This window comes from Palaemon carinicauda, chromosome 22, assembly GCF_036898095.1.
Source record: "Palaemon carinicauda isolate YSFRI2023 chromosome 22, ASM3689809v2, whole genome shotgun sequence".
In the NCBI taxonomy this organism is placed as follows: Eukaryota; Metazoa; Arthropoda; class Malacostraca; order Decapoda; family Palaemonidae; genus Palaemon; species Palaemon carinicauda.
The window spans coordinates 107,675,570-107,702,239 of record NC_090746.1 but is presented as its reverse complement, the minus strand read 5'-3'; the positions used below and the strand labels follow the sequence as shown (position 1 = coordinate 107,702,239).

The following is a 26,670-nucleotide window of genomic DNA, read 5'->3' as shown; positions in this document are numbered from 1 at the left end:
AGACCACGACAGGATTATCTCTCCTTGTTTACCTTTTTCGGGCAATTCAACGTTACACATTTTCCTAAAGGTTGGTACCGTTAATTTGAATACCAGATCGGGTATATTAAGTTATGTTTACAATTATTTCTAGATGAAACGGAGAATAAATATGTAGTTTGCAATGCTGGTAGGCCTACTACGTTTTCAGTGGACAGTCATAGGGCAAGACATTTTACCAATGGCCAAGTCTAATGTGAAATAGGTAAATTTACAGTTTCATCCATTATGGGGAAACTGGAATAAAAATATATTTGTTGCATCAGAAATAGTGTAGTTCCAACAGAATTTAACGTTTATTTTGACCGCAAACCATGCGATTTAGAGATTTACTATGTAATTGGAGTTAAAACAACAAGTTGTTCTAGAATGCAGAAAGACCCTACTTCATCCCAACAATTATGGGGGACACCAGGTGGGAACCGAGGTTTTGGGTGGGGGGGGGGGGCGTCAAATGATATTTGCAATAAATGAATACTTATTCTTCCACCACTACTGAACCTAATAAACCCACCTAACCTAGCCTAGGGGCCCTGTACCCCTACCTAGGGGCTCTGTACCCCTACTTAGGCCTACCAGGGGTGGGGCTCCGCCCCCCCTGTGACCCCGCTTAAAGTGAAATAAAATAAATATTAGGTTACTTTTATTAGAATATGGAACTTTGAAATATTTATAACCATTGGTTCATGAGATTCTTCAATAATGAGTCATTTATTTATGTTACCTTCACCAAAAGGTTATGCTTTGGTATTTGTTTTTTTGTGGTTTGTCTAACTCAAAAACTGTATGACCTAATCTCATGAAATCTGGTGGAATGATTGGTCGTGATCCTGGGATAATGTGAGTAGATTTTGGAAGTGATTGGATTAAAGGTATAAAATATCACTTTTCTACAGTATATCATCGTCAATTTTTATCCGATTTGATTGAAACTTGGCCCAAAATGTGCACGATTCAATTGTGTATCTTGTGATATACATAATTGAGTATAAAAAAGTCTTTTTGCTGCATCATGGTCAAATTTTATTAATTTGCATGAAATTAGGGTAAAGTTTTGGATTCAACCAAATTGGGAAATGTATTATATTAATATATTTTCCTAGTAAAGCACGTGATAACAAAACACTTCTTCTCAATACATTATTGTCGCTAATGCATACTTACAGAGAAAAAAAATATTTCGGGAATTGAAGGTCTTGACTTTTTCTAAGTTTAGTGTATATCTTTCCATGGGCACGCAAGGTAGCTCTTGTTCGTTTGTATGTCTGTTTTCATCTTACTTGGCTCCGCCCCATTGCGTAATGTGACAATATTTACTTGAATGCGCATTTGCTCCTCCCACTAATGTCGCTCCTCCAATCAAAATACTACTGGGTTCTTTTCAAGGGTTATTATTGGACGATTCATTGGTCTCTCAGTCTTGTTTCAAGGATCTGTTTTTCGTGCAATATAACATTGTAAACGATACTATTTTGTTTTTTTCCCTATTTCATTATGGGAGAAACCCGTGATTGTCGTTTGTTTTCGGTTTTCAAAAGTTCCGGTTTCTATATTTTCATCACACGTCATTTTACTCTCATGGATCCTCCGGTACGGTTGTGTGAAATATGTCGTTATTCCTATTTTGATGTGATCGGCCGATTTCATGGGAATTATAATGGAACTCCTGAAGTAGTGAATCGTTTTCTAAGGGAGCATTCCGTATTACCTTTAAGTGTCCAGTGTGGTAAATGTGATTCGCCTTTACATTTTCGTGAGGATAGACATGTGTGGTATTGTACCAAATCTGAACGTATTCCAGTACTTGATGATTCAGAAGAGGGTCAACCACAACCTTCCACATCTTCATCGTCATCTTCCGTTTAAGGTAAGAAGTGATTTAACAAAATATATATATTCAAATTTACCCCTGGTTAAAGGGGGGGGTCGCAGGGGGGGGCGAAGCCCCCCCCAGTAGGGGTACAGGGCCCCTAGGTTAGGTTAGGTGGGTTTGTTAGGTTCTGTGGTGCCCTGAAAATTACTGTGGCCTTAAGGGGGGGTCGCAGGGGGGGCGAAGCCCCCCCCCGGTAGGGGTACAGGGCCCCTATGTTAGGTTAGGTGGGTTTGTTAGGTTCTGTGGTGCCCTGAAAATTACTGTGGCCTTAAGGGGGGGTCGCAGGGGGGGCGAAGCCCCCCCGGTAGGGGTACAGGGCCCCTAGGTTAGGTTAGGTGGGTTTGTTAGGTTCTGTGGTGCCTTGAAAATTACTTTGGCCATAAGGGGGGGTCGCAGGGGGGGCGAAGCCCCCCCCGGTAGGGGTACAGGGCCCCTAGGTTAGGTTAGGTGGGTTTGTTAGGTTCTGTGGTGCCCTGAAAATTACTGTGGCTTTAAGGGGGGGTCGCTGGGGGGCCCTACCCCCCTCCCCCCGGTAGGCCTAGTTAGGGGTATGGGGGAGGGGTGCTGGAACATTAATTATTCATTTATTGCAAATATCATTCAATGCCCCAACACCCTCCCCCCCCTTCCCCCACCCAAAACCCCGGTTCCCAAAGGGTGTCCCCCATAATTGGTGGGATGAACTAGGGTATACATAGTAAATCTCTAAATCGGTTGGTTTGCAGTCAAAATAAACGTTAAATTCATTGAAACCACACTATTTCTGATGCAACAAATATATTTTTATTGCATTTTTCCAAATTTGGCTGAAACTAAAAATTTACCGAAATTAGTACCAATATATGCAGAATTCAATTGCCAATATAGTGCTATAGGTTATATTACGATAGTCTCACCCAGCCATTTCTGTATAAAAATTCCCTTTTTCCATTAGTTTTCTTGCTCTGTTGTGTCCTGATGTTATTACCTTCAGCTGGGATAATGAAAAGTAACGAACTGTGTAAGAAATTAATGGTGGAAACCAACAAAACAAGAAAACTAACAAAAGAATTTTTATACATAATGAGAAACACTTCACTAAATCGCCCATTTTTGATCAAACTTAAACTTCTCTAAATACTTGTATCTACGAGTATGTTCGTTAATGAACATACTAATTATATACAACATAGTGGTCTTTACTCCGCCAAGGCTCGCTTCGCTCGTAATTAATCATTACGTCACTACTTCTATGTTCTGGCAAACAGTACAGATTTGGCCACGCTCGTTCACCCGCGTAGTGGCGAGTATTTTGCGGTACGTATCGTTAGTTTACACTGAGCCTTGCTCTACGAATATGTTGGTTAATGAACTAATGAATTATTCACATACTGATTTTCGCTTTACCTTGGCTCGCTTCGATCACTGTTAAACATTACATCACTGCTCGTGTGTTCTGGCAAGCGGTACATATTGTGCTACGCGCATTTACCGCGTGTGAGTGAGTATAGAGTCCTTTCAATGACGTCACTGGAAATCGCCGCCGGCCATGCTGGAGGACATACAAAGCGAAAACATGGCGGCTGCTACAGCGAATATGGACAATGAGAGCGACTTTGTCAAACAATTGTCGGATGATGATAAGCGTTTTTACAAGCAGAAACTCGATCTAATTGATGGCCTAGATCCATACCAGATCCAGAATTCATTCAGTCAAAATATTGAGGATTTTCCAAGTATTTCATACATTGATATAGTGAACTACTTGGTACTGTCGGCCAACCCAGAACTTGAGTGGGCATACATTTCCATTGAATTATCTGCTTCCAGAATTTGTTGTTTTTCCCTTTAATGCTTTCAAGTCCAAAATTAGATAAACACTGGGCCAATGAAGTGTGTGTTTATAATTATAAAGTTAATATTGATCATTTAGCCTAACCTTGTGTATTATAATTTTTGATTGTCAAAATGTATGTAAAATTTTTGCATTATAATGTCAAATCTTTATCAGTTCATGCCTTACCATTGTGTTTGTGTTTGGTTACAAATGCTGTAATTTCTTATATACATATAAACATATGATGGACAAATTCAATTGTAATGCTCTTGGGTGATCGTTTTGCCTCCTTGCAATTAAATGCTCAAGTTTAATTATTTTTTCGATGTTTCATATATAAGCTGAAGACCCCTTCGGGTTAAACCAGCTTAGAAGATATTATCATTATTATTATTTATAATCAATGTTTATTCATCACATAGGCCTGTATGTCTGCACAATTTAATACGCAAATTAAAATAAATATAAATATACACTTAATTATATATAGGCATGAAAAACTTGACGAAATAGAGACCTAGGTAAGTAGCCTTTGTTAATATAGCCAATATGGGTGCTTTTAATTTTTGTTTTGAAAATCTGAGATGTCCCTTTTGATGTTTAAAAATTGAGATGCCCCCTCCCCCACACACACTACATACTGAACTGACGATGATACTTGTGAAGTCACCCATGCGATCGGATATAGCATGTTTACACAGGAATAATTATATTTTTAGGGCCTAGCCGAGACTGACCTGATATGAAATGATCAGAACAGATACGTGCGTAGGGTAGTGAGGATTCACGTAGATCAGCCCGTGATATTCTGGTCAACCACAAGTCACGTCTGCGCTTGGATAATTCTTCTGTATCTTTGTCCTGATTCTGAATAACTGCCGGTATGCGGTAGAAACTCTTGTCATCTCTTTGTCCTCGATTCCTACAGCCAACAATAGTGCAAAAACTGGGCATTGTGTGAATGTGAATGTGATGAGATGGCTAACTATTCAACAGTTCAACCACAGCTATTCACTGAACCCGTCTTTGTTTGTCTTCCAAGATGGCGGACCGGAAGTTTGATGACGTATAATGAAAGGACTCTATTTTGCCGTATCCTAAGTTTACACAGAGCCTTAAATCTATTGTGCCTTGCCTTAGAAATCTGAGTCAGAGTATAGAAAATCAGGAGAAAAAACTGGGACGATGGTTTGAGATGCCGCACAGGGTCCTGCATGTTGGATAACGCCACTAGGTTCTGGTTGGGGAGAATGACCACTCAGTCTAGGTAGCCTACATAGAAATTTTAACGTTTCTTGGTGGTTTGCTAAAAATAGTCTTATAGCTTCGTATAGGTTAAACTAACAACTTATATTAAGGGTCGCCACAAGTGAACTAAAAACCCAGGCCAAGCTAAAGAGAGCCAGGCTTAGAGATTTGAAAATGAGCGGGCGACCCTGTAGATGAATGACTAATGTTTTCTATCAAGGACCAATCAAATGGTGTGATTATAATGTATCTAGATTCTGATTGCCAATGAGTATTTTCATGTGGTTTACCGGACAAAAATATTAATTGCAACAAGAGCGTTGGGTGGGAGTCGATCGTAATATTACTGCGATTTAGTTGATCAAGGTCAAGGTAAAAAATTGTTAAAAACTTTTTCCTATATCATAGGTCAATTTCTATTTTATTTACATGAAACTAGGTCCAAAATGTGCGTAATTCAATATCCTATAAGCCCCTTGACTTATTGCATCCTGCATTTCCAGCTGCAGTTGCAATTTGGCTATATTAATATTTTTTTTATTTTTATTTAGGTTCTTGATTGAATAATGACATATTTTCTTTCATATGATGTTGAACTATAAGAAATATGCAAAAATGTGAATTATTTTTTGCTAATACCCAATTAAACTATGCAGGTAGTCAAATGTTACTAGTGGTGCTATATTTTTCAAATGTACTAACCTTAACCTAACCTAGGATGTTGGATATTTACTAAGCCAGACTAATGCAGCCCCAATCCATCTTATGTGACTTAATGCTGTAGATAGAATGAAATTGTGGATATGTCCCACCTTCATGTACAATGCTGTAGATTAAATCAAGTTATCGAGGTATATCCCAACTCAGCCTACCACACAACACAAATCCTCATTCAAAACATAACTCGAACAGATAGCAAAGCTTTACTTTACAGCGCAGTTTTGAAATTTAGTTAATTATACCGTTTGGTTTAGCAAAACTTTACCTAATCATTATTATTATTAAATGCTAAGCTACAACCCTAGTTGGAAAAGCAATATGCTATAAGCCCAGGGGCCCCAACAGGGAAAATAGCCCAGTGAGGAAAGGAAATAAAGAAAAATAAAATATTTTAAGAATAGCAACAATATTAAGATAAATATTAACTATAAAAAACTATAAAAAATAAGAAAACAAGAGGAAGAGAAACTAGATAAAGTGTGCCCGAGTGTACCCTCAAGCAAGAGAACTCTAACCCAAGACAGTGGAAGACCATGGTACAGAGGCTATGGCACTACCCAAGACTAGAGAACAATGGTTTGATTTTGGAGTGTCCTTCTCCTAGAAGAGCTGCTTACCATAGCTGAAGAGTCTCTTCTACTCTTTCCAAGAGGAAAGTAGCCACTGAACAATTTCAGTACAGTAGCTAACCCCTTGGGTGAAGAAGAATTGTTTGGCAATTTCAGTGTTGTCAGGTGTATGAGGACAGAGGAAAATCTATAAAGAATAGGCTAGACTATTCGGTGTCTGTGTAGGGTAAGGGAAAGAACTGTTACCAGAGAGAAGGGTCCTATGTAGTACTGTCTGGCCAGTCAAAGGTGCCTATAACACACTAGCTGTAGTATCTAAAGACACAGATTCCCAACATAAAACTTAGGAACTTAATAATAGTTAAATATCATGTCAAAACTGGATTTGCTTACGTGAAGTGGTGGGGTATATTTGGACAAACTTAAGAGGCAGGGAATAATAACTTAACATTAAGCAACATATGTGAAAGGAATGGGCACCTCAATCTTTTTCCTGCTTTAGAAATCAGTGATAAATAATTATGCTTATTTGTTCCGTAACCGAAATACAAACCACGCTATTTAATTAGGGTATTACTTTCGGCGTAGCTGAAACGACGAGCCATTAGATTTTTAACGAAGGTTTACTACCCCCTTGCTAGTTAGCGAGGGGGTAGGGGAGGGGTAGCTAGCTACCCCTCCCCCCCTCACACACCGGTGAGTAGCTCACTTTGCTATTGGCTTGGGTGATGAACAGACGTGTCTGCTCCCACCCTCGCTTATTGATAGCCTTAATCTTTTTGCTTTTTCTTTCAGTGTGTGTTTGGAAGTTGGCCTCTACCATTATGCGGAAGTACCCCGGATTACCTGACCGCCCTTGTGGTACATATATGTCGGCGGTCGAAACGGACCCTCACACCTTATGTCCGTTCTGCAGGGGCCAACGGTGTGATAAAGACAAAGTATGCAGTGAGTGTAGGGAGTGGTCTACCTCCCAGTTGGAGAGGTTTTCCTGGCGCCGGAAGAAGAAGTCCAAAAGGGATCTTTCTCCTTCAAGGGTTTCCTTGGAGAAAGAAAAGTCCAAGGACTCTTCTTCCGTAGCCCGAACCTCCTCCGAAGCTCCCGCTCGAGCGGCCTCTTCTGAGAGACCGTCGAGTGGTAGCGTAGGCCGTTCTTTTGTTGACCGACCTCGGGGTTCAGGAGAGGGAGTTGCCTCCCATAACGAGGCAGTTCCTCCTCCCGCGGGGGAGGATTTATCATTTAACTCTGTTACTAATGATGATTTGTTGCAGCTTTGGGCTTCCTTGGGGCTTAAGGGCTCGCCCTCCAGGGAAGCCCTGTTTGACTTAATCCATTTGGGGGCTGCTGTCAAACAGTCGCCGGTGATAGCAGAGGTTGACCCTCTGTCTATCGTTGACGTTGTTGTGACAGGGGCCTCCGCCGAGTTAGGTCAAACCCCTGCCTTGGTTCCCGATGCAGCTGAAGGCTTAGTTCCTCTCTCCGAACATCCTTCGAGGGAGGAGCCAAGTCCCATGGTCTCTCCTGCTGGTGATTCTCCCCCTCGGGGGACTTCACTGACAGAGACTCCTCTTCGGAGGATTGATGATGGTCTGCCTGCCGCCCCCAGAGGACGTATACGTCGGAAGGCTCGCCCTCCTCTTCGCCGTAGAGGCCTTCCTTCTCCTCACAAGGGAGTTAGGAGGTGCCTCTTCGGCTCTTCTCCATCGCAGTCCCCCGCAGAGGATCCTCCTCGCTGTGCACCGACCGTTGCAGTTGCATCCTTGGACCTCTCTGCCGATCGTTCTCCTTCGCCTGCCGTCTCCGTTCCTGGCTGCTGACGCGCTTTGGGCGCCCATGCATCCCGTTTTCCAACGGGCACCGGTCCCTTCGGGGCAAAAGGGGCTTTCTCAATATGTGAGCAAGTCCCTTAAGCGCCAGGTTCCCCTGCGCTTCAATGTTCTCCTGCGCGCAAGCGCTCGCCTGTGGTGAAGCCCTCTCTATGGAGAACTTCATCATCGGAGACAACGCCGCAGAGACCTTCTGCAGCTGAGACTTCTCACCATCGCTCTCCAGCGCTCTCCTACTCGCCAGCGCTCTCCTGTTCGCCAGCGGTCTTCTCCTCGTCAGCGTACAACAGCGCGCCCTCATCTTGATGCGCGCCCCGCGCACCCACTATCTCCTGCACGCCCATGATCTCCTGCTCACCAGCGCTCTTCACCTGCGCGCCAGCGTTTGCCTGCACGCCATCGTTCACCTGCGCGCCCACGATCTCCAGATCTGGACGCAAGAAGGAAGAACCAAGCTTCTCCTTCTCTTCAGCGTTCGCCTACGTGCCATAGGACCTCGCCCGCTCGTCAGCCATCGCCTACGCGCCATCGCGCACAGACACCAGATCCTGGTGTGCGCCCTCCTGCACGGCCATGTGCTAGGGGGAACACCCCTGCGCGTGGGCGCTCGCCTAGAGCTCGCCGAGATCCTGCTCGACCATCGCTCGCGAACAATCTCCTTCGCGCGTGCAATCGCTTGCACCCCCGCCTGCGTTTCCTGCTTCTTCAGATCACACATCTGCGCGGCATCGATCTCCTGAGCGCCCGCGCGCTCCTGCGCCTGCGCGCCAACGTGCCCTCTTGCCATCTCGGAGATCCCCTACGCGCCTGCGCGCACCCTCAACTGTGCGCAATCACTCTCTACACGCCCTACGCGCCAACGCCCGCCCGCGCGACCGATCGCGCTCGATCCTAGTAAGGTTCTGTCGTGCGATCCCCAGCACGATCGGAAAGCACAACAGGAACGAGAGCAGCCAGGTCATCCTCACAAACACACACACACACACATACACCCCCCCCCCGCAAGCGCAGAACAGCGCGCTCGCAGGAGGGAGGGAAATCGCCAGATGGGTCCAGGAACCAACCTTCCTCTTCTTCCCTTTCCTTCCAGGCAGGTCCAGCAGTTGTGTCTACACCAAAGGATCACCCGATCCCTCATCAGAGCTGTCGTGCAGGCTGTCAGACCTGCCTTCCCCGAGATGAGTCTCAAAACTATGGCGGCTCCGACCCCACTGAAGAGGAAGAGAGGAGTAGAAACCGTGGTGACTTCTCCGAGGGTCAAGCTGGCCCCTCGGACATCCTTGAGGAAGGCTCCCTCTCCCCCCCAGACGTTTTCTCTCTTCCGTGGACGAGCATTTTTGTCCTCGGGAGTCTGACGAGGTGAGGCGTTCTCCCATCGCACCAATGGGAGAAACCCCACCTCTCGCTGGAGAATCGTCCCAGGTGGGAGCAGAGAAGAGCCCTCAGACGTCGTCGTTGGAATCCTGTATTCCTCCCAGGAGGGAACCCAAGGATTGTAAGACTGTCCCCAAGTCATCCTCAAGGATCCGTCCAGAACCTACTAGACCCGCGGAGAACGTCCACCTGTCCCCCCAAGAAGAGCCTTTGGGGACGGGAGACTTCGTTGCCAGTTCCCCAGGAGGGGAGCCACAAGAGTCAGAGCATGCCTTCTGGCAAGTCCTGACCCTGATGAGGCATCTCGAAAGGATTCCCGATCCTGAGATTCCTCCTCGTGAGGGCAAGGACACGGTCCTTGACCGAGTCTTTGGCACCCAGAAACCTGCTAAGGCCAGTGCAGCTTTGCCCTGGTCCCAAGGGGTGAAGAGTGCCAGGGATAAGGTCGAGGGCCAGCTCTCCGAGCTCGCCTCCTCCAAACTCCTCCCGCCTCCTCGCGTCCAACAGAGGAGGTATTTCGAGATCTTGGAGGAGGCTTGTTTAGCTCTTCCCCCGCACCACTCTGCGGAAGAGCTTACCAAGGAAGTCCCTCTTGAGAGACACTCCACCCGGCAAGTGACTCTCGGCGACTGAGATCATAAGCCAGGAGAAAGTCGCGAAGTGTGCCATGCAGGCTACTTCGTGGCTGGACATCTGGCTGGGATCTCTTGGCATCCTGTTGCGATCCGAAGATTTGTCTAAGGAGAGCACCAGGAAGGCCCTGGAGACCTTCCTCCTCTCGGGCACCCGCACCATTGAGTTTCTGGCCCACCAAGTCTCGAACTTGTGGGCCAACTCAATCCTGAAACGTCGTGATGCGGTGGCAGAGACGTTCCACGCGAAGGTCCCAGCCATCGAGGTCAGCAGGCTCAGACATTCCTCCCTTCTAGGGAAGAACCTGTTCGAGCCTAGAGACATCTAAGCCCTATAAACCTCCGGCACCTCAACAACCTCGCCCGCCCAAGACAACGAAGCCAGGTGTGGCAGCGAAGGCAACGGTGTCGAAGCCCTTTCCTGTCAAAGACACGAAAAGCAAAAAGTCCTCCAGGGGAGGAAAGAATCCTAGAGGGAACGGCCGAGGCTGCAAATGCTAGGATTGGCAGTCCCCCTGCATATCCACCAGTGGGGGAATGCCTTCAAAGTTGCGCAGACAGGTGGCAGCAACTCTGGGCTGATTTCTGTAATCGGTCTGGGATATCGCATCCCGTTCATAACATCTCTACCTCCCCTGGCAGCGGATCCAGTGTCGTTGAGCTCCTTTGCCATGGGATCGGCAAGGGGCCAACCCCTACGGGCAGAAGTCCAGACCATGTTAAAGAAGGGTGCTCTCCAGGAGGTCGTCGACGGTTCCCCAGGCTGCTTCAGTCAACTCTTGTAAAGAAAGCGTCCGGAGGCTGAAGGCCAGTCATCGACCTCTCAGCCCTGAACAGGTTTGTCAAACAAACCCCGTTCAGCATGGACACGGCGGACACGGTCAGACTTGCAGTGAGACCAAAAGACTTCATGTGTACACTGGACCTGAAGGACGCGTACTTCCAGATCCCAGTCCATCCATCTTCAAGGAAGTACTTAAGATTCAGCCTAGACAACAAGATCTACCAGTTCAAGGTGCTGTGTTTCGGTCTCTCCACAGCACCTCAGGTTTTCACCAGGGTGTTCGCACTGATTTCTTCGTGGGCACACAGGATCGGCATCCGTCTCCTCCGCTATCTGGACGACTGAGTCGACCCTTCATCGACACTGAGACAAGCTTCTGGGACTTTGCCAAGATCTAGGGATCATAGTAAATCTCGAGAAGTCTTCTCTGCTTCCAACCCAATGACTGGTATATCTAGGCATGATCTTGGACACCAATCTCCACAAAGCCTTCCCATCAGACGACAGGATAGCAAGGCTGAGGAGGGTCGCTGTTCCTTTTCTCAGACGAGAACTGCCAGCCCAAGCGTGGTTACGTCTCCGCGGTCACCTTTCTTCTCTGGCCCGTCTAGTTCCAAATGGTCGCATCAGGATGAGATCCCTGCAATGGCGACTAAGTCCCGGTGGAATCAAGGACACGATTCCCCGGACATCTTGGTCCCAATGGGTCCTGTGGAACGGACGGATCTTCAGTGGTGGTTGACAGAGGAGAACCTACGAAAGGGAGTGGATCTTCTCGTCCTCCCCCCGGATTTGATGCTGTTTTCAGACGCCTTAAAAAAAGGGTGGGGGCCCCACGTTCTGAACCACAGGACCTCAGGCCTATGGTCAGAATCAGAAAAGTGCCTCCACATAAACCTGCTAGAACAGTACCTGGTGGGTCACTCCGTGGTGGTGATGAGCGACAACACCGCGGTAGGAGCTTACATCAACAAGCAGGAAGGTACCTTTTCACAGCAGCTATCCCATTTTGCAGTAGAGATACTGAAATGGACCGAAGTCCACTCGATTCCACTATCAGCTCGCTTCATTCCAGGCAAGAGGAATGTGCTCGCCGACAGTCTGAGTAGGGCATCTCAGATAGTGAGTACCGAGTGGTCTTTGGATCGTCTAGTAGCCAACAAAGTCCTGACTTTGTGGGATTCCCCGACGGTGGATCTGTTCGCGACAGCCTTGAATTTCAAGCTGCCGCTGCACTGCTCCCCAGTCTCGGACCCCAAGTCACTCTGGCAAGATGCCTTTCAACAACGGTGGGACAACATCGACGTCTATGCCTTTCCCCCGTTCTGTCTGATGAGAAGGGTACTCAACAAGACCAGAATATCGGTCAACCTTTCAACGACCTTGATAGCTCCGCTATGGCATCACGCAGAGTGGTTCCCGGACCTTCTGCAGCTCCTGACGGAACTCCCGAGAGAACTTCCTCCTCGACACGAGCTACTCAGACAACCACATGCCAACATCTTCCACAAAGCTGTAGCATCGCTACGACTTCACGCGTGGAGACTATCCAGCATCTCCTCACAGAGAGAGGCTTTTCGCAATAAGTTGCGGAAAGGATGTCTCGACACCTGCAAAAGTCATCCGCAGGGGTCTACCAGGCAAAGTGGAGTCTTCTGTGGTTGGTGTCGTGGAAGGGGTATCTATCCACTCGATGCCACTATTCCAGCAATAGCGGAGTTTCTTGTGTATTTGCGGGAAGAAATGCGCCTTTCAGTCTTGGCAGTGAAAGGCTATCGCTCAGCCTTAAGTCTTGCCTTCACACTCAAAGGAATGGACATTTCCTGCTGGAACTTTCTCTACTCATACGAAGTTATGAACTTACCTGCCCCAGTCAGAAGTGAGACCACCTCCATGGAACGTGGTTCGAGTCCTTAGGTCTCTTGAGACCTCCTTTCGAACCATTACGCCTGGCTTCTGATCGTTACCTGACTTGGAAGACGGTGTTCCTGCTTGCTCTAGCCTCGGCCAAGCGAGTCAGCGAACTTCATGGTCTCTCGTATGACATCTCCCATTCAAGGGGATGGGGGGAGATGACGTTCAGATTCGTCCTTGAGTTTGTAGCTAAGACTCAGAATCCAAGAGTTCCGGACCCCTGGTTCGACTCCTTCTGGATTTCGAGTCTCCGTTCTGTAACATGACCCAGACCATCTCCTACTGTGCCCAGTAAGGAGTCTAAGGCTCTATCTTAAGAGAACAGCTGCAATTCGTCCTCGGGTGCAAGCATTGTTCGTGAGCACAGGAAGGACGAAGAGGAGGGTCACTGAGAATACAATCTCAGCTTAGATTCGCAGGGTTATCCACCATTCCCTGAATCCTGACCCTCCTCCGTCACGTTGCCCTAGGGCACATGATGTCAGAGGCATCGCTACGTCCCTGGCATTTAAGAGAAATTACTCTGTGACGCAGGTTCTACAAGCAGGGGTTTGGAAGCGTTAAACGACTTTCACAGCCCACTACCGGCAAGACGTGACTCACAGGAGGCTCGATACGTTCTCTATCGGCCCTGTGGTGGCTGCACAACAGCTGGTTTAAACCTCAGGCTCCTTAATGGACAAGTAGCAGAAGGTTGAGGACATTGTTACCTGGTTTTAGGCTGCATGAATGAATAGGTATGCCTGGCCCTTATTCTTTTCTTCATTCTCCCCTCTCTTGGGGAAAGCAGCATCCTGGGTTCTCTGCACAGCTTACCTCAAACCACTGCAGGTAAACCATGTTTCCTTGTATTCCTAGTATTAAGTTAATACTGTCACGTCCCCATACCCTTACGAGGTGGTATTGGGATCATCCTAACCTAGATTTCCATCTAAAGGACTCCAGTTCAACTTCCTAGGACGAGTCACACTTCACTCCTTCACACGCTAGCTTACGTAGGCCGGGGTCCTTGCAGAGCAAGGCACTTGCGAGGTGCAGGGACCCCTTATCTTGAGTTCTACACACTCAGATACTGAGTCCCCGGGCAAAAGCCAAAGCCAGTACGGCTGGGACTTACCACCCTACCTAAGGGTTAAGTCATCCTAATTAAATAGCGTGGTTTGTATTTCAGTTACGGAACAAATGACAAATTCGTAGATAATTTGTATTTTTCCTAACCATACAAACCTTGGCTATTTAATCAAACTTGCCCGCCAGCCCTGTCCCCCGGGAAGTCCTACCTCTAAGCAAAGTGAGCTACTCACCAGTGTGTGAGGGGGGGAGGGGTAGCTAGCTACCCCTCCTCTACCCCCTCGCTAACTAGCAAGGGGGTAGTAAATCCTCGTTAAAAACCTAATGGCTCGTCGTTTCAGCTACGCCGAAAGTAATACCCTAATTAAATAGCTAAGGTTTGTATGGTTAGGAAAAATACAAATTATCTACAAATTTGTCATACTATTCACATATGGGTTTAGGACCTTTTAATCTGACCTATTTGCTAACTGTACTGAATTAAATGAAACTTCCAAAAGTTATATGCTACAGGCCGTAGAAATTTTTATAAAAGTAATTTTCTAGAGCCAATGGAGTTACGGAATGGCTGAAGTGTTTGTAGAAAGTGTTTGTGGGGAAAATATATATATTGTACTGTACTCTTTGTTTACTCACTGGCTGCCGCATGTATAGTAAGTGCTATAGGTGGAATACAATTGATTTATATTGGCATTTAGTTAAGGTAAGTGTGATGTACATAAAAATCTCTAAGGTATACTAAGAGAGAAGGCATCATTGATTAAGAAATGTTAATTTTACAGAAGGTGAAGACTCCAATCAATAAGGACGACCACTCAGCACCTTCGTCTGTTAGGTGTGTTGTTTAGATATTTTGCAACACTGTCCTTCACTCTGTTTTCCCCGCACATAGCCCAGTTTTCCCAGGATACACTTGAGCTACGTATTTTTCTTAGTAATTTTTATGTGATTTATGTTTGTATGTTGTTCATATATTGTGAAATACTTTTTGTTCCTACACTAAATACAAACCCTCATTCTTTACTATAGGAAATATTCTAGCGCGAGCTGGAAAATACGGCAGAAAACCTTAACAAGGTCGTTAACGACTGGGCCGGTAGTTATCTCCCTGTTGGGGGTGGTGGAGTGCCGGCTGGTAGCTACTAAGTACCTTCAATCGAATTCTAGCCGTCGCAGTGGTAACACCGCTGTTCCCGCTATTGTTTGACTGGCAGAGTAGCCTTTCTTTAAGTGTGTTTTTTTCATTAACTTTTTCTTTTTTCTCTTTAATTAGATGTGATGTCCTCTAAATTGAGAAAGTGTCCCGGGATTCCTCTGAAATCTTGTGGCACATTTATGTCACCACCGGAGGTGGATCCTCATTCCCTATGCACTTCATGCAGAGGTCATAGGTGTACTGAAGACTCCCCCTGCCAAGTATGTAAGGAATGGTCGCCTACGCAGTGGGATAAGTTCATGAAGAGGAAGAAGAAATCCAAGAAGGATTCGTTACCTCCAGGTTCGCCGTCGAAAGGTAAGGAGTCTCGGGCCTCTTCTTCTGCCCCTTCGATCTCTTCCTTCAGACTCTTCCTTGCCTCCTTGCTCCGGGGGGAAGTCAAGGAAGAGCGGCACCATTGACTTAACACCCATTCCCCCGGGGCAGGCGAACAAATTTTCCCCCCCAGTGGGATAGTTTCGTTCGTCATCGGAAATAATTTTATTACTGCTTCTATTCCAAATAACGTGCGAGCGGTATGGCCTGCTCTTAGACTTCCTGGTTCTCCTTCGGTGGAGGTGTGGAACCAGTTCCTCGCAGGGACAGTTTTACCTCAGGTCCCTTCTGTTTTGGAACCCTCGGGAATTCCGGACCTCGCCGATATCCCGTCTGCTCAATCGGCGGCCGTTGAAGTGTCAGCGGAGGTAATAACGTCAGCTCCTGCGGAGCCTACTTCGCTCCTCGCTTGCATTACGACGAAACAACGTCGCAAGCGTGATCATCGTGATTCGTCCTCCTCCTCCTCCTCCTCCTCCTCCTCCTCCTCCTCCTCCTCCTCCTCCTCCTTCTCCTCCTCCTCCTCCTCCTCCTCCTCCTCCTCCTTCTCCTCCTCCTCCTCCTCCTCCTCCTCCTCCTCCTCCTCCTCCTCCTCCTCCTCCTCCTCCTCCTCGTCGTATTCGTCCTCCTTAGAGAATAGGAGAGAGAGAGAGAGAGAAGAGGAAAATGAGAGCTCGCTCTCCTTCGCCAAGACGTTCTCGTCGGAGAGAGAGAGGCGACATAGGAAGAGACATGATCGTTCTCGTTCTTCCTCGCCTTCTACGTATCTCTTCACGAAATGTCTCGCCGATACACGATAAGCGCTCTCGTCACAAACATAGAAGGAATACTTCCTCGCGCTATCGTTCGGCTTCACGATCGTCTTCCTCTCGCAGGGAATCATCTAGGCGCTATAAGAAGAGCTCTACGAGACGTTCGCACTCTTCTTCACAAGAGTTCTCTCAAGCGCAATAAGCGCTCCCGTTGGGGCGAGGTTAAATCTGATCGTCCCCAGAGCGCAACCAAGGGAAGAGAACACTCTGAGCGCGATTCCTCTCCTTCACATTTCTTCGCGGGGAGCTCAGCTCGCGCTGGGAAGGCGAGAGAGAACACTTCTTCTCACCGTCGCTTAGTATCATCAGAGAGAGAGCGCTCCTGTACGTCAAACTTCCGAGCGCGCAAGTCTCTGGACATATCCGCGCGAGGTCATTCTCCGCGCCCTCGCGTTTCAGACAGAACAGCACCCATTCCTGTACTTTCTAATGAATTACGAAGTATGGGCTTCGCGAGAACTTCGGAAGAAGACGCAGGGGTTCAGTCCTTCTCCTCTTCGGCTGAGAACAGAGGTGAAAGACCAGGCCGCCGATCAACGCATTCTCTTATTGAGACAGTACTGTTAGTTCGGTCGCCCTCGCCTAAACCTTCAACTTCCAGGCAGGATCTTGCGCGCGCGGTGCCATCAACCAGCACTCAGCCTTCCTCTGGATTGTCGGCAATGGAGTATGTTACTTCGCCGTTACCTTCAGACACGAGGAATTAGCGCGACCTGAGGATTCCTCGGAGGAACGATGTGTAATATCTCAGGTCTCAGAGATTTACACCTTTCGCCTCGTCATACCGACGCTCCAGCTTTAGACAGTCTATGTCGTCCTCCACCTAACCCTAAGACCAGAATCGAACTTCCCTGGTCTATTCACACCGCAGGCCGTCTGAGGAAGGTCTCGCAGGCGGTCTCGGGGGAAACGAATTCCTTGAAGTCTCAAGGATCCCATAAGATGCAGCAGTTTCCTTTTTCGAGGCAAAGGCGCTTTTACAAGGTCAGAGACGCCAACCCTTCGCCTCTGACACTTGATCCCCTCACAGCAAGGCTTACACCTGGCTGCTCTGGAGAGAGAGACTCTTCCCTTCCAGTCTCCTTTACTGCAGCAGAAGCCTCGACAATGGAAGCAGCGTCAATGTCTCTTCTAGAGGCACTATCCTGGTTTGACACATGGTCTGGCACAGTGGGCTATCTTGCAAGTCACGTGGACCTTTCAAACCAAAATTCCATGCAGTCTCTGCAGGAAGTCCTGGCTGCTGGGGCCAGGACAATGGACTTTCTAACTGGTACGGCTGCAACGATGTGGGGCAACTGGATTCTCAAAAGGAGGGAATCGGTAGTCTCCAGACTACTTAGGAGCATTGGAAAATCTGAGAAATCTGATTTGAGGAACTCTGATCTCCTACAACCTCTCCTCCTCTCTAAACAAGCAGTCTCCTCCACCTTAGATCCTTGGAGGAAGGAGACGCAGGACACTCCAATGCAAAAACTGCTTCCTTTCGTCCAATGCAACAGCAGCCAACTCCACAACCCAAGGCAACAACCGCATCTCCACTGCCAGCCAAGAACCCCAGCCGCCCCTCTTTTACACCCAAACCTATGGGCAGAGAAAAGTCGGCTCCTCCTAAGGCTAAAGGCAGAGGGAGGAACCCTAGACAGAAATAGGGTCTTGACTCCCCCCTCGCAATGCATAGTGGGGTGTCTGCAGGGTAGTTGGAGGAGTTGGAAAGCTATGGGGGCCATGCAATGGACCATAAGGGTGCTTCGTTGGGGATACCGCATTCCCTTCATAGACTCTCCAAGGGTGCTTCGTTGGTATACCGCATTCCCTTCATAGACTCTCCTCCTCCTCTAATTCCTCCCCTGATCTCGTCATCCCAGGTCCCTCGGGATCCCGGGAACCAGCAAGCCCTAGCTCGGGAGATACAGAGTATGCTTCTAAAAGACGCCATTCAAGAGGTCTCCGACTCTTCCCCGGGGTTTTTCAGTTGCCTCTTTCTGGTAGAGAAAGCCTCTTGAGGTTGGAGACCAGTAATAGATCTTTCGACTCTGAACCAGTTCGTGAAGCAGACTCCATTCAAAATGGAGACAGCGGCTTCCGTCACCCAAGCAGTATGCCCAGGAGATTTCATGGCATCTGCAGACTTGAGAGATGCTTGTTTCCAAGTGCCAATCCATCGCACATCTCGGAAATTCCTACGCTTCCTGGCTCAGGGTCGAATCTTCGAGTTCAAAGTCCTGTGCTTCGGCCTCTCGACCGCCCCACAGGTCTTTACGAAGATCTTTGAACTCGTATCTTCGTGGGCGCACAAACATGGAATTCGTCTGCTAAGATATCTGGACGATTGGCTACTCCTGGCCTCGTCCAAGGAGCTAGCTCTGGATCATCTGAGAAGACTTCTGAGTCTTTTCAAGGATCTGGGGATCCTTGTAAACACAGAGAAGTCTTGCTTAACTCCGACCCAAATCTTGAACTATCTGGGTATGTCCATCAACACTCAGGCAGGGAGAGTGTTTCCATCGGAAGACAGGCTTCGGAGACTGGATCAGTCCATCACCCATCTCTTGTGTCCACTACCACCTTGAGCCAAGTCGTGGCAGTGTCTTCTGGGCCATTTTGCCCCTCTGGAGAAACTAGTTCCAGGCGGGAGATCGAGAATCAGAAGTCTCCAATGGCATCTGAAGACCCATTGGTCTCAAAAGTCAGATTCCCCATTCTTGGCAGTGGAGGTCCCAAGTCTGGTGCTACAAGATCTTCATTGGTGGTCGACCAGAGAGAACACCCAAAAGGGCATTCCCCTCCAAAACCCAAGTCCGAAGTTAAAACTCTTTTCAGACGCGTCGCTACAGGGATGGGGTTCCCACCTAGGCCCCAAATTAGCATCAGGAGTTTGGTCTCCGATAGAGAAGTCTCTCCATATAAACCACCTAGAATTATTAGGTGCCTGGAAAGGCCTAAAATTCTTTGTAGAAGATCTACACGGACGAGAGGTGGTTCTGATGAGCGACAACTCCACAGCCGTCTCGTACATCAACAAACAAGGGGGTACTCTGGCAAGAGACCTCTGTCTGTTAGCAGTCCAGATCTGCCAGTGGGCAGAAAGCCACAACATTTCTCTTTCAGCCTTCCCTCCCTTTTGCCTGCTCAGAAAGGTGATCAACAAAATCAGGATCTCTCAGGACTGCCAGCTATCTCTAATAGCTCCGGCTTGGCCAAGCAGAGAGTGGTACGCAGATCTCCTTTACCTGCTAGTTCAAGTGCCGAGGTTCCTGCCTCCAGAACCCCGTCTGTTGACGCAGCCACACAGTGGTATCCTCCAACGGGAGAATCCGCTTCCTGAAACTTCACGCCAAGAGGCTGTCCTGTCTCTCCTCAGAAGCAGAGGCTTTTCAGGAAAGGTGGCTGAACACGTGTCCAGGCACCTGCGCCAATCTTCCACAAACCTCTAACAAGCAATATGGAGTGTGTTTGCAGCTTGGTGTAGAAGGCGAGGCGTGTCTCCACTCGATCACTCTCTTCCTTTAGTGGCAGACTTCCTAGTTTACCTCAGGGAGGAGAAACTCCTTTCAGTCTCGGCAATTAAGGGCTATCGTTCAGCCTTCAGCCTCATCTGCAGACTGAGAGGAGTTGACCTTTCCACCTCAGAAGATATCACCTTGTTGATTCGAGGTTTTGAGAGATCTTGCCCCCCAGTGGAGATTAGACCACCACCTTGGGACGTGTCCCTGGTCTTACGCTCCTTAAAGGGGCCTCCATATGAGCCCTTAAATAAGGCATCTGATTTCTTCCTCACCCTTAAGACCGTCTTCCTAGTAGCTCTGGCCTCGGCAAAAAGGGTTAGTGAACTTCACGGTCTATCCTACGAAGTCACCCATACTAGAGGATGGGGGGAATTCTCTCTCAACTTCGTGCCAAGTTTTGTGGCCAAAACCCAGAATCCTTCATCTGCCGATGAGAGGTTTAGAGAATTTCAATTTTTCAGCCTCAATAGGGCAACTCAGGATACTGACCAATTGCTACTGTGCCCGGTCAGGGCGCTAAGGAAATACCTGAAGCGCACCAGACCTTTCAGACCACGTCTCCGTCATCTCTTCCTCAGTACCAACAAGGTTAAGAAGAGAATCTCTCACAACACCATTGCGAGAGCCATTCACGGAGACCCAGAGGCAGTTCAACCAAAAGCCCATCAAGTTAGGGGAGTAGCTGCCTCGATGGCATTTAAAAAGAATTTCTCAGTCTCCCAAGTCTTAAGAGCTGGAGTCAGGAAGCGCCAATCTACATTCACCACTCACTATTTATCAGATGTGACACATAGGTCTCTAAACACCTTTTCTATAGGACCTATTGTGGCAGGTCAGCAGGTGCTGTAACTACCTTTACGCCCTTTCAGGGGACAGTAGCCATTGATCGAGGATTCTGAGTTACACTATGTTTTAGAAGAACATCCATCTATCTTCTGCTCTCTCTTCTTCCTCCCATCTGGGTAGCCTAGTCTGTGAACAGTTTCGGCTGGACTCATCAATGGAAATAAGGTATGAAACTCATCTGACTCCTATCACAGGGTATAAGTTATACTCATAGTCACAAGGGTTCCCCTTTTCAAGGTCAGGGGAACCCTTTGTATGAAAGGGTCCTGGTATTAATCCCGACCCTCTTCATGCTGAAACTTTGGTTTCTACGTATTTACAAACCTTCAGTCATGCTGGATTTGGGGATCTACAAAGAAAGTTAATGGGAGATTGTTCATTAATAGAGTCTAGTCTGAGGACTATCTTCTCTAGGTATAGAGAACCCTTCGTCCACCCTGACCTCAAGACTAAGTCTCCTATAGTAAAGAATGAGGGTTTGTATTTAGTGTAGGAACAAATGACAAACTTATAACAGAGTTTGTATTTTTCCTAACATACAAACCCGAATTCTTTACTCAAATCTTCCCTCCGTCACCGTCCCCTAATATAGTCCTAGCTAGAATCCGATTGAAGGTACTCAGTAGCTACCGGCCGGCAGTCCCCCACCCCCAACAGGGGGATAACTACCGGCCCGGTCATTAACGACCTTGTTAAGGTTTTCTGCCGTATTTTCCAGCTCGCGCTAGAATATCTCTTATAGTAAAGAATTCGGGTTTGTATGTTAGGAAAAATACAAACTCTCTTATAAGTTTGTCATGTTTCTACCTTGATACAAACTTTCATCGTTTAACTTGAGATCTGATTCAAGCACAGTTAGAACTCTTTAGTTAAAAACTTATAACAAGGGGTTAGCAGTAGCCAGTAGTTAGTGGTTAGCAGAGTGGGAGCACCACCCTTCTGCCCGTATACTGAACAGCCGCTTTTATTATTGCTGCCGAATAACATGGATGAGCTATCGTTGTCTCTTCAAACTTTACTTTGAAATTTCCTTTCTTTAAATCTTGAAGACTTGTTCCTGTTGATGATGGTGTGTTATGCCGTTGGCCTTAATCCCTCACAAAGGGAATAAACTTCAATGTTTTATGACATTGTCCTTGGGTCTTGGCTGAAATGGTCGGCTAATATTCCGTTCTAGAGTCAGATTCCCTGATTGTCCCACCCCATATGAGTTCGGGATGGAAAAGGTATCATAGGAATAAGTTCTCCAACCCGAAAGGGAGACTTAATCCTTTTGTGTTTGATGCATGCAATTACAAGCAACATGCCTCTAAGCATGCACTGAGTATGGACTCCGAATCATCGTCTACTGATGAACGATGTTCTTTATGTGCACAACTTTTATGGACTAGATTGGAAAAACCTGTCTTTCCAGACTGTTTGGGCTCAGCAAGTTCCTAATATAAGCGTACAACAGCCCACTCTCAACTGCACACTTAACAAGTGACAGAGCTTCGCTCAAATCCTTAATATGCTCTCCCTAATGGGAGGTATTTCCTTACATCCTGAATAAGTGATCACGATTACATGCAAGCATTCGATTACTGTACTACAAAGCTAGTGATGAAGATATATGAACTTGTTTAACTCCTCACCTTCCCAGACAGACAGAGGAGAGCTGATAAAGAAGCGTGCCAGGATGCAACTTCCACACACATTTAGTCTGTATTATGATTCTTGCTGAACAGAGGGAAACTATTTATGTACAAGCATCAGTTTGTACCTCTCAAGTTCCCTCGGTCTCAAACATTTAGTCAACTGACCTTATACATGCTGCCTGTTGGAAGAAAACGGGATTACTGCATTTCCTTTCTCCCAATGGATGATTAGTCCTTTAAGACCAATCGATAGTAATGCCATAGAAGTAACTCCGATCATTTACCTCCCCGTGGGAGAGAGAGAGTTTGTCAATCCTTCACCAAGGACTGAGAAAGAGACGACAAGATGTACACTACTTTTTCACCTCAGGTCTTCATGATTGCAAGCATCTATGGGAACATCACCAAGCATGCTCACGATCATGAATTTGTTGGCAATCACTCGCTACTACGGGAATACAATCTCAGCGGTTTGTGTCCTAATTAGAGCAATAAAAGGTGCTCGCACGCTTTTTAAAAGAACCCCATTACATATGTGCGATTGCACACCATAACTTTACCTGCTTGCCATTGGCCATGCACCATCTAAACTGCTTATGATCTATCACGCATCATCTCGCCTGCTCTTGATTGATCGCTTACCCCTCATCTGCCCACAATCGATCGTGCACCCACTCTCTCGCACTCGTTCATGCACCCTCTCGCACTCGTTCATGCACCCTTTCACCTGCTCCCGATCAATTGTGCACCCACTCACCTGCTCGTGATCAATCGCACAATATCTCTCCATCCCGTGATCAATTGCACAATCTCTTGACTGCTCGCTATTGAGCGTGTGACCTATCACTTGCTATTGAGCGTGCGCTCACTCGTTTGCTATTAATCGCTCACCCTCTCCCCTGCTCGTTATCTATTGTGCTCCCTTTCACCTGCTTGCTATCAATCCTACTTTCTCTCACTTCTCGCTAGAGCGCTCTCTTATGGAAGCACCTCCACTAGAATTTTCTTTTATTTTTGGTGTTAGTAAGGGTACACATATCTATTCGCACTCATTTATCTAAGTTACAGCAGTCACATTCTGGTGTGCTCCCTTTTATTCACACACAAGCTCGTTCACTGGTTGGCTTGCAAACTTCTACTCTTGAAGCACTCCCACCACTTTACCCAGGATATGCGTAGGGTAGATAATAAAGACATGCAAGCGCAACAGTTCGGTGCTCTTTCGAGACAGTTCAATAACTGTTGCTGAAAACAGGGAAAATACTCCGGTGAGATTGAGTGGGCTTTGGCCTTAGATCCACGCCCGCAGGTGTAGGCTGTAGGCAACAAAGATCCAAGCTGCATCTCCTTTGTTGAAAATTACATGTTTGTCACCTATGGTGGTTGTCTATGATTGACTCTTTTAAGAGCACCAAACCATCATTGGAGCATTTTTCATCTGGGCAAGCACCTTTATATTATCTCTAGTCCTAAAGAAAGGTTGCCTACTCGGAAGTGACAAAACCCTTGTTCCCCTTTACAAAGGGATCCGAAGGGGGAAGAGTAAAGACTCCAATAAGGAGGTTAAGAGATTTGTTGAATTCCCTAAGTCTTTTCATAGGGTTGGTCCTGACAATCCTCCTGCCTTGTTCGCCACCTACTAGTAGGCAGAGTTCCTCAGTAAAGAGAAGTGTTTTGGCCACAAGACCTTTTAATTCCCCAGTTAGGGAGGTTAAGAGTTTTAAGTTTTAATCTTGACCCTCTTTGGTGCTTGCTGGGTACGGCATTCAAACAGAAAGGTGATAAGCAATACGATTTCTTTCTCGAGAGGAGCTGCCTTTCACAGAGCGAGGACTCGCCTGGTCTGGATTGCACTAAGAGGGGGCAAGTCAGAGTGTTTCTACAGGCCCTGTCCCTCATCAGGAGTGTTAATGACCAAGGTAAAGTCCTTAGTTCGATGATCAAGGCAGGAGAGCATCAAGAGATGCTGTGCCATGTTTCCCAGGGTTATAGACAGCAACTAGAACTCCCTGTCATAGCTACCTAAGGAGGCATACGACAAGCTCAATGTGCAGTTATTGGCCCAGAAAGTCCCTGAAAGCAGACAGATTGTCTACAATTCAGTTAGCAGCTTTTCCGAAGTAGAGGCGCTATTGCGCAATGTACAACTCTTATCCTTCTCCTTGGCACCTGGACTCCTCCTTTTCTACTGGAAACTAGGCATGACCCCAGAACCATACTATGTCTCTCGAATGCCCCCAGATTCTGGTCAGTCATTTTGGCAATGAGGGATTCAGAACTAGAATGACAGAGGAAAAGGTAGGAGAGGTCCTTAAACATGATAGGGCTGGAAATTTCCCCACTAAACCACCAGCTGGGGGATGCCTGACAGAGAAATGGATGAGGTGGCAGTTTCATAGAGCAGAGCAGGGGACATTGGATGTGTTTCAAAGTGGATACAGACTCCCATTCACCAGCTCTCTCCCTCCCTCAACACTCCATCTCCGACAACATAGTCTTAATATCTACCAGGAAGGAAGAAAGATCTTGCCCTTCTGTCAGATGCAGACTTATGTTGCTAAAGGGTACTCTAGAGGAAGTACAAAATAAGTCATGGCTTCTCCAGCCGTCCATTTTTTATCAAAAGGCCTCGGGACTGGAGACCAGTATTAGCTCTCTGAGGCACTGGAGACCAGTATTAGCTCTCTGAGGCACTGGAGACCAGTATTAGCTCTCTGAGGCACTGGAGACCAGTATTAGCTCTCTGAGGCACTGGAGACCAGTATTAGCTCTCTGAGGCACTGGAGACCAGTATTAGCTCTCTGAGGCACTGGAGACCAATATTAGCTCTCTGAGGCACTGGAGACCAGTATTAGCTCTCTGAGGCACTGGAGACCAGTATTAGCTCTCTGAGGCACTGGAGACCAGTATTAGCTCTCTGAGGCCCAAGAGTTCAGCCATCATACGTAATCCATGATGGAAGTTATGGATACCCTAGGGTTAGAGCTTCAAGGAAATAAAGTTGGATATAGTGAATTATTTTCTGACTAGTTTCATAGTGTTTATAGGTTAGTGTATGGTTGAGGTATACCCAGTAAGTAAAAGCAATAACGTTGAAGAAGCTCGTCTATGAACTAATCGAAACTAGGTCAGGGTGTCAGATTAATATGATAAGATGGCTGGAGTTAGTTTATGGAAGATCCTCACAATATATAATGAAAATTTAATATGTCATTCTAATTAGACGAATGATAAATTTGGGAAGCTGTGGCCTGGTATTTTTTGTTTTTAAAGCTGTAGGCTGGTATTTTTTCTGTTTTTAGTAGTGAAAACAACACTAATTGTACATTTACACAGCACTATACTCTTGTATACCAAGTAATATTCTACAACACTAAAGCCTTGTATGCCAAGTAATATTTTACAACAGAAACTGTTACTGTGTCATTAAATCCTTTAAAATAATTGAAGGATAAGGGGAGTTCAGTGGATTACAATGGGCCGGTCATACGATTATTGTAGTGAAGTATTTCCTTGTTGGGATTCAGGAAGTAATACTCTCGGTTGTAATATTTACTACTGTATTTGTGAATGTCTTGGACATGTTTAGTTTGTCATTATTTTCACAATTTTATATTCAATACATTATAATATTTTGTGTATAATTTATCATGCAGTTTATTTTACAAATTATAGTCTTGATGTTGAATTTCACAGTAAATATTTGAATAAGGCGGATTTTTTCTGTACAATTAATATCTTTTATTCATTTTTCAGAACAGAATCATCAAAACATAAGAAAATTATTTATACCCTCCTGCTCAAAACAAGAAGTTAAACTACAAAATGCCCAGTAAATGTTATGAAATATTCCTGTTGACATCAAGATGACGATAAGCAGCGAATAATCAGGAATTTACTACAGAAAATATTCAGGATGGTTTCTAAGGATTGTCAATTTGTATAATTTCTTATTACAAAAAGAGCATCGAAGAATTTCGACTTAAGTGGCCGGTCTTATCATGAAATTTTTCTTGTTTCAAAATATTATCATTTTAGTGTGTTACAGATACAGTATCTTGATATGCTCAACTGACCAGAGTTTATTGAGGTTTCAGAGGGTTTTGTGTTTAAATGGTGACTCCATCTATATACAGTAACATAGGTTCAATAGCAATAACTAATTGAAGCTGAAAGTAAGACAGGTTAAGTTATAGTAAATCAGTAATATAAATTTCTACAAAATGATATCACCAGATTATTTAAGTTTATCAGTGTTTATTTCTGGAAGCTGTGAGTGTAATTTACCCAGTTTAGTAGCAATTATTTTATTCGCACTTAATCTTTACAAAGTTTGTGCATATAAAGCTAATTTTAGTTTTTTTAATTCTATACATCTACATGATGCTATTTTTTTTCTAGTAAATTCTAAACATCTCAAATTTAAATTGAAAATTTGGTCCACATCAACATTTATGAGCTTTGTTTTA

At 46.2% G+C, this 26,670-nt stretch overlaps 1 long non-coding RNA gene across 1 annotated transcript; it reads left to right on the top strand.

Annotated features, from left to right (window-relative positions):
• LOC137616228 (uncharacterized) lies at window positions 1-26,078 on the top strand. Its single transcript, XR_011039352.1, has 2 exons — window positions 1-70; window positions 25,958-26,078. It is a non-coding gene; the product is annotated as an uncharacterized lncRNA (long non-coding RNA).
• The last annotated feature ends 592 nt before the right edge of the window (window positions 26,079-26,670 follow it).